This window comes from Pinus tabuliformis, chromosome 2_2, assembly GCF_031772625.1.
Source record: "Pinus tabuliformis cultivar Carrire ecotype Pingquan chromosome 2_2, CPIR1, whole genome shotgun sequence".
In the NCBI taxonomy this organism is placed as follows: domain Eukaryota; kingdom Viridiplantae; phylum Streptophyta; class Pinopsida; order Pinales; family Pinaceae; genus Pinus; species Pinus tabuliformis.
The window spans coordinates 1,054,015,766-1,054,024,731 of record NC_142300.1 but is presented as its reverse complement, the minus strand read 5'-3'; positions in this window follow the sequence as shown (position 1 = coordinate 1,054,024,731).

Below are 8,966 nucleotides of genomic sequence, written 5' to 3'. Positions count from 1 at the left end.
ACTCTCAACAGTACTACTGGAGGGCACCCTTGCGAAGCTTGGGGGCTTGCACCGGCGCAGGCTGTTGTTAGGAGGTCAGTGTAACTTCCTCTGATACCTTCGCTGATAGGACTGGGCCCTCATCATCCCAGACTATCTTCGGAAGGCCCCTTGATTCACTTTCTCGTATTTTGGTGTCCGGTCCTAATCACCCGGAGCGGAAATACTTGGAAGATTGTTTGACTGGCTGTATCTTTAAGGACTTTATAGTGTGTGCTCTGTGCTCCTAGTTGGCCTAGCTTTTAATTTTTTTAGTCTTTAGTTAGATCATAACAAAAAATTCAAAGTGGCTGACCGATCTCCAAGACGGTCTCGAAGACTTCGTGGTCTCTCGCCACCAAGTTTAGAGCCTTCTCCTAGAAGGCGCAGAGGCAATACTACCGGTGGGGTTCGTCCCACGCCGGTTGATGCATCGGGGATTGATCCTCCTTTTGGGGACATTAGCGGCCAAGCAAGGCCTGGCATTTCTGAGCAAGAGAGGGACACTCCAGTCCTTTCTCGAGTTCGCTTTCAAGCGGAGAATAACGTAGAGGTAGAAGAACTTTCAGAGTCATTAGTGGCTCCAAATTCTCCACTACCATCTAGTCATCCAGACGTATTGCAATACGTTGGGACTCCGTCACATAGACCATCAAGTCCAGGTTACGCTACGCGCTTACCATTCATGACCACTACTGGAAGCATGGCTTCTACGAGTGCTACGACTATGCAAACCCCTACATCGGTGCAAGGGGGAGGAACCATTTCCATCCCCTCCGCTTCCTTGTTCGGATCTTTTGCTAGCACATCGTTAGTGGGATCTACCTCCATTCCGTCCACGAGTGGAAGTACCCAAACTAATGCTTTTGGTACTGGACTCTTCCCTTTTGGCACCCAATCACAGGGTATTCCATCGGTTCCGTTAAGTGCCGCTACGTCCATGTTGGGTGGATCGGCTTCATTCCAAGGTTTTCCTTTCGGAAGTGGTCATATACCACATTCCAACCCAACGGTAGGATCCATGCCTTTTTCTTCTATAGGACAAAGCAGCAATCCTTTCCAAGGTTGGAATAACCCTGGGGTTAGTAGCTCAGGAGCTGGGAATTCGTTTAGCGGCCAACAAGGGAATAGGCCGTACTCCACGGTTAGTATGTTTCAAAGTATTCCTCCCCTTGCTTCGGCTTGGAATCCATATCAGGGGTTATCAACTCCTTACCATTCTTTAGGAGGAAACTTTGCGGGTTATGGAGGTTATACGGCAGGAGTTGGTCAAACTCCGAATTTTGCTGGACCACAAGGCTTGCCTTTTGGTTCAGCCGGTTCTACTGGTCACTTCGGGCAGCCTGGTGCCTCCCAAATTCCAGGACAATCTTTTCAGAGCTTAGGGAGTTCTGCCTAGTCTGGGTGGAATCCCCTAGGTCCTCCTAGGCTCCCGTTTCTGGCAACGTTAAACTTGCCAGATCTCACTAAGTTAACGAATGACCCAATCAGGTATAATCCGGCCTGGCCTCCGGTCCCAACCAAACTCCCTTCGAACATTCCAAAATTCAAAGGGAAAAGTGGTGAGGACCCGGGCGACCACGTAACCACATTCCATCTGTGGTGCTCATCCAACTCCCTCATCGATGATTCGATTAGGTTGAGACTCTTTCAGCGCACCTTGACTAGTAATGCGGCCAAGTGGTATATAGAGTTGCCAGGGGGCAGCTTTACATCGTTCGCCGACTTAGCCAACATCTTCTTAAATCACTTTCAGTTGCCTGTACGCTATGACGCCGGAACTGAACTTCTGGCCACCTTTCGTCAGGATAAGGCTACTCACATTTCCGATCACATTCAGGAATGGAGACGGAGAAAGAGGCTCATTAAAGCCGAAATTCCTCCGGAATACCGTCTCGAGTGGTTTTTGAAGTCTTTACAACCCGAGATCTCCAAGGATGTCTCCATGTCTGGGGTCTATTTTGAGGAGCAAGCCATTTTTAGGGCCCAGCAATTAGAATTGATCTACTCTCAGTCTGGGATCCTACAAAAGTACTTGCCAGATGCTCCTGGATCTAAGGTTGATTTAGCTAAGCCGAAGCCAGGCCCGCACGCGGACGGTATCGTTGGGTCAGTAGACACATCTACAGTGAACTTGTTGAATCAATTGCAGCAGTTGTCTTTGCAAACTGCTTCTAACAACCAAGTCACATTGTCTAATCCGCCCGCTTCCCAAAATTCTTCAATTAACGCCGTCCAATCCGATAACCCCAAAGGAAATCAAAGTTCCGATGGGAAAAAGAAAGGATGTGGTAAGAAGAAGAATTTGGATGGGAAGCCCGATGCAAATAAATCCGGCAACAACGCTGGTGGTGGTAAAGGTGAGTCGAGAAAGAAAGTTAAATTTCCTTGCAAGTTATGCAAAGGAGACCATCTAACTCATCTCTGCCCTAGGATTGAAGACGCTCAGCACTTGTTAGGACAGCAAGGGACTTCTAGTTCACAAGCTGTGTTAACAAACCCGTTTCCCCAAGGGCAGCAACTTCTTGCTGGCGCAAGTTCGAATCCTGGGACCTCCTCAGGGGGCAACCAGGAAGGGGAAAAAGCATCAAATGTTTTTATGATGGGTTCAAATGTCCATGTGACTACTCGGTCATGTGATTATGGTGAAGCCAAAACATCTAAGGATAAAACTGTCCCAGGAGGTACTGACCTTCATATCGAGCGACCCCCTGTTGAGACTATACCTCGAATACCGAAATGGTCCACCAAACGCGCGACGATTAACCCTAACACTAGGGCCACTCAGAATTACTCCATTGTGGAGGATCTGGCTCAAAGCCTGTGTGCTATGTCCGCTTTGGAGGTTCTCCAGTCGTGTCCGGCTTAGAGAAGTGCTTTACTCTCCGCAATTGGAGCAGTTGATCCGGCTAACTCTTTAGCGCTCACTTTTGACATGTTAAATGTCAAAAAGCGACTCCCTCATCACATGGCTTTTCAGATAAAGTCTACATACCGGAAAATCAATATTTTCCGCACCGTTATAGATGAAGGAGCTTCCACATGTGTCATGTCGATGTCATGTTGGAAGGCTATTGGTTCACCTTCGGCTGTTCCTTCACCGACCGTCTTAACTGCATTTGATGGTCATTCTCACAAGCCGCATGGGATTATCCCAGCCTTTCCTATATGTGTTGGAGGGAAGGTCGTTAATATCGAAGTTGAAGTCGTAGATGCTAACCTAGACTATAACCTCCTATTAGGAAGGAACTGGGTATACGAAATGGAAGCCGTCGTATCGACTCTGTTTCGTGTCATTTGCTTTCCTCATGAGGGGAAAATCGTTAAGGTAGATCAATTGGACTATTCTCCAATCGATCCTCAAGCAAGCTCCGACTCTACTGTTCCTTTGGTGGATAACCCTCGCCCGCCGATTGAGAATTTAGGAGTAGGGATGTATTCCTCATTGATGGGTACGTTTGATCTTCCCTCTCCTTTTGCAAAGATTAATGCTATTTCATCATCCAAGGAGTCTCCTCGAGAAGAGTTCTTCCGAACTCATCATTTTTCTGACCCTTGGACCTTGCCTTCACCTACGACCACATTAGTTGAAGGACAAGTAAATGGAATGGCATTTCCTATATCTGCAGCTGAGCTTAGATATCAGTCTATCGTAGACTCTGCAGATAACCATTCCACTCCTTTTTCTGAAGAAGAGTTGGATGGTCATGTGGCCCCAGCCTGGAGCCTAGATTCTATCTCTACCTTGGATTGCTTAGATTCAATTTTACCTTCTGAAGAAGCAATCCTTGAAGCAATGATGGGTATAGATCAACCTTGGGAAGACTTACACCATCGTTCCTACTTTCTTCCTCCTTTGCAGGAAGTAGAATCTAGATTTTCCGAGCTCTGTACTAGTGATGTTGATATGGTATCGAACCCTTTGGCTCCAGCACACATTCGCGCTGAAGGTAATATGTCGGTAATTTCAAAAACAATACCCATCAACATCTCTAGGGACCCTAACATCATTGAGAATATCTTCATCGGAATTGAGTGTTCCCCTGAAGAAATTCAAATCTACACCGACCTTTTTAAGGAATATCGTGACGTATTTGCTTGGTCTTATGAAGAAATGCCTGGCATTGATCCTTCTATAGTTCAACATGAGATCAAGACATATGAAAACGTGAAACCTGTTCGTCAAAGACTTCGTCCGGTTAACCCTAGGAAAGCAGCAGCTATCAAAGCTGAAGTCCAGAAGCTGCTAAAGGCGGGTTTTATATACCCTGTTCCTCTTACAGGTTGGGTTTCTAATCCAGTCCCCGTAGATAAAAAGCAAGGAACAATCCGTGTATGCATCGATTTTAGGGATTTAAATAAGGCTTGTCCAAAAGACAATTACCCCACACCATTTATTGATCAAATTATCGACGAGTGTGTGGGTAACGAGGTTTTTTCCTTCATGGATGGCTTTTCAGGTTATAATCAAATCTCTATCCGTCCTGAGGATCAGCATAAGACAACCTTCATATGTCCCTGGGGTACCTTTGCATATCGAAAGATGCCTTTTGGTCTTAAAAATGCTGGCGCTACGTTTCAGCGGGCCATGTCATACGCTTTCCACGACATCAAACATGTCATCGAGGCATACTTAGATGATCTCGCTGCTCGTTCTCGAAAGAGAACAGATCACCCTAGTCATCTTCGATTAGTCTTTGAGAGATGTCGTTTTTATAAAATCCGGTTGAATCCCAACAAGTGCATTTTCGCGGTTACGTCCGGTCGGCTGTTAGGGTTCATTGTATCCAATGAAGGGATTCGGGTTGATCCCTTCAAGGTTGAGGCAATAATTCAGTTGCCTCCCCCGTCTTCAATTCGGCAACTTCAAAGTCTTCAAGGGAAGGCTAACTTCTTAAGACGGTTTATAGCAAATTACGCCGAGATCACTAAAGGGTTCATGCGTCTACTACGGAAGGGAGTTCCATTTATATGGGATGACTTTGCGCAGCGGTCGTTTGATGCTTTGAAAAAAGCATTAGTCTCTGCCCCGCTTTTGAGTCCACCGGATTATGGTAGAGACTTCCTTTTATATCTCGCTGCGGCAGAATCAACCATTGGTATGGTTCTAGTTCAGGAGGACGATGCTCTCGCCGAGCACGTCATTTATTATTTGAGCCGAGGCTTGATAGGCCCTGAGCTTCGCTATTCTCCGGTTGAGAAGTTGGCCTTGGCAGCTGTCCATGCTGTCCAACGGCTCCGTCATTATATTTTGCTACGTAAAACTTTTGTCTTAGCGGCAGTCAATCCATTTCAGTTTGTCCTCAGTAGGCGAGTGATTGGGGGCAAATATAATAGATGGATAGTCATTTTGCAAGAATTCGATCTCGAGTTCTTGTCTGCCAAATCTAAGAAATCCATGGTTTTCGCGGAACTTATCTCGGAGCTACCTTGTGCAGATGATATTGTTTATGAGGAAAGTTTACCCGACGAACATATATTCCTCATCTCTGCACAAGACCCTTGGTATGGAGATATCATTGTTTATCTCCAGACTTCGAAGTGCCCCTCTACTTTCTCCAAGGATGAACGTCGCAAATTACGTCACCTGGCAAAGAACTATGTTATTGTTGGTGACACATTATATCGTCGCGGGGTTGACTCAATCCTCCGGCGTTGTTTAACCTTAGAGGAAGCAGAGTCCGTGCTCAATGATTGCCACAGTGGAGCTTGTGGTGGTCATCTATCAGGGCTTGCTACAGCCCAACGCATCTTACGTGCTGGCTATTTTTGGCCTTCACTCTTTAAGGACTGTGTGGAAGCAGTCAAACGCTGCCACCCATGTCAAATCTTTACTCGCAAGATGCGTGCGCATCCAGCTCCACTTTTCCCCGTTGTCACTGTCGGTCCCTTTACTAAGTGGGGCATTGACTTTACGACTTGTAATCCGCCTTCAGCGGCGAATCACAAGTACATTATCGTGGCTGTAGACTACTTCACGAAGTGGGCTGAGGCCATGCCTACTTATAAGAACGATAGTGACACGGCAACTTTGTTTCTTTTCAATCAGATCATCTCGAGATTCGGTATCCCAAGGGAGATTGTCACTGACCATGGCAGTCATTTCCAAAATCAACTAATGTCCGAATTGGCTCGTAAATTAGGTTTCCGTCAGGAGCATTCGTCCCCTTATTATCCTCAGGCCAATGGGCAGGTCGAGGCAGTTAATAAAACTCTTAAGATGATACTCCAACGGACAATCGATAAAAATAGGTCCAATTGGCACATTATGTTGTATTCGGCTCTTTGGGCATATTGAACCTCCGTTAAAACGGCTACTGGTTTTACTCCTTTTCAGTTGGTTTATGGGATGGAATCTATCTTTCCAGTCGAATGTGAAATTCCATCTCTAAAGTTGGTTGTTGAGCTTCTTCCTAAGACTTCGAGTCTCGAAGAGCGCCTAGTTCACCTGGAACATCTCGATGAGCAGCATCGAGATGCTGCCACGATGAATGAGGCCCATAAGAAAAGGGTTAAAACTCAATATGATAAGTCTGTCCGTCCTCGAGTCTTTTCTGAAGGTGACCTTGTCCTGGTCTATGACCAAGATAAGGACGCCTTGGGGGCAGGCAAATTCAAGCCTATGTGGTACGGTCCTTTCATCATTAAACGAGTTTTAGAAAAAGGGGCGTATGAGTTAATTGACTTTGAAGGGAACAAGCTGGCGGAGCCCCGAAATGGGCTCTACCTAAAGAAGTACTTTGCTTAGTTTAGGCTGGGTAATGACTTCTTTGTACTTTATGTATATATTTATACATATATCATCGAGCGTTTTCTGATATCAGTACTTTTTGGTCTGCTGTGTCAGGTGTTGATGGATGATTTGGTCTATTTTGGGTTCGCCGATGGTGCTAGTCGGCACACTCGGAATCTTGCTTCCGCAGCTTGGGTACTTTATTATCCAGCTGGTCAATTGATGGTATCGAGAGGCGTATGTATCGGTCCTGCTTCAAACAATATGGCCGAGTATACAGCTGTGATCAATTTATTATCCGAGGAAATCTCTTATGGGATCGACTCGTTGGTAGTATATCTTGATTCTCAATTGATAGTGTCTCAATTAAATAACATTTATCGTGTTAGAGATCCATTATTATATCGCCAATATTTAAGAGTGAGGTTGTTGCAAAGATCATTCATTTACATTAATTATTTGCACATTCCAAGATCTCAAAATTGGTTAGCTGATTCTATCGCTAATCAAGCATTAGACTGGCATATCAATCATTCATCATCATAAAATCATGCATCAAAAAGTCAAACTGTATATATATATATATATATATATATCATAAAACGCCTCGAGTGTACATATGTGTGTCCAAAATATACAAAATTGGGACTCAAATGCCCATAATCATGTCAGGCATATCTAACGCCGCGGCTCAGGATGAGCATTTAAATATGTAACTATGGCATTGGCCACACGCCGAAAGACGCGAACCCAGTCACGTGGCATGCCAACCACATGACGCTGCATATCCGGAGGAAGATCCTCTATCTCGGCCATCGGTACTTGACAGCTCAGTCTTGCCAAGTGTCGTTGGACGTTGTTGAGGGTCCGTTCTGTATCGGCAGCCGCCCCTTCGGCTCCTCGGCCACGCTGTCCATGCCGCGGGAATCCATCTGGTCGTACGGGCCCGATGTCTGGAACATGATCATCATATTAGTCATTTGAGTCTCACCAAAAATATTTTTCAAAATTTATCATTATATTTGAAAAATCCAAAAAATCATAAAATCATAAAAATTCTTACCAATCTCGCCCCATGCTGCGTCCGGTGGTAACACTAGATCAGGATCTCCTCGGAAATCCAGCCCAGCATAGGGGTAGTCATCTACAGAGATGATCTGCTGCTCCCACCAGGCAAAGAAGTTGTCATCGAATGCATTCCTTGGGACTTCCCCACCCCCCAGACGTTTCATCAAGTCAGCCCACCGGCCCATGCGTGGATCACGTGGACTGCTGATGGGAACTGCTACCCTGGGGCGGAGTGCGGGAACCTTCTCGAAGAAGAAAGTGCACAAGATGGTTCCGAACCCAAAGTTGTTGGTCTGTCCCCTCCTAATAGAAGTGAGTTGTTCCTTCATGTTGGCAAGAAGAGGAGTACACCAGTCAAACACTGTAGTGAGACAGTCCACTGCCACGCTCATGGTTACCCGTGACGCCTGATGTAGTGAGGATGATCCGTTCAGCCGAGCTATGGTGAACAAGATTATCCTGAGTGACAAACTCGCCACATGTGGGATAGAAATCTGACTCCCAACCTTCCGATGACCCGGGCAGTAAATCTGTACATAGTCATCTACACTGAGGCTATTCCGGGTTCTGCCCCGGGAATGTACTACCTCTCCCCTTCGAGAGAGGCCCGTGATAAAATATATATCTTCCACTTCTATCCTGAGTGGCATCTGATCAATGATGAATGCTTCCTCATCGACATCCCAATAGTCAATGAGCCTCTCGAGCAGACGCGTGTTCCCTTTCATATTTGGCAATTTGAAGAATTTTAGTAACCCGCATCCCCGTAAGGCCTCTAATGCCTCATCATTGCCCATAACTTCATTATCCACAGCTGAGTGCTCTCTTTCACGCCATGTGAGAGTCATCCTGGAAGAAAAAATCATTTCCATCCGTTAGTTTTGTGTATAAAATTAGTTTGCTGCGCACACGCGGGTTCACCTGTACACAGTCGCGTGTAGGGCCGTCGTATACGCGAGTTCTGTAATGCCAACCCGCGTGTACGCCGCAAAACAATTTTTTGCAAAAGTCTAACGGTGAAACATCAACTAAACTTCCTAAAAACTATCACAATTAATTGCGAGACAAGTTTGAGGCTTACCTGGAATTTTTCGGCAAGTTTGAACAGTTGAATTGGTCGCAGGGAAGTTTGCTCCTTTTTCTCCAC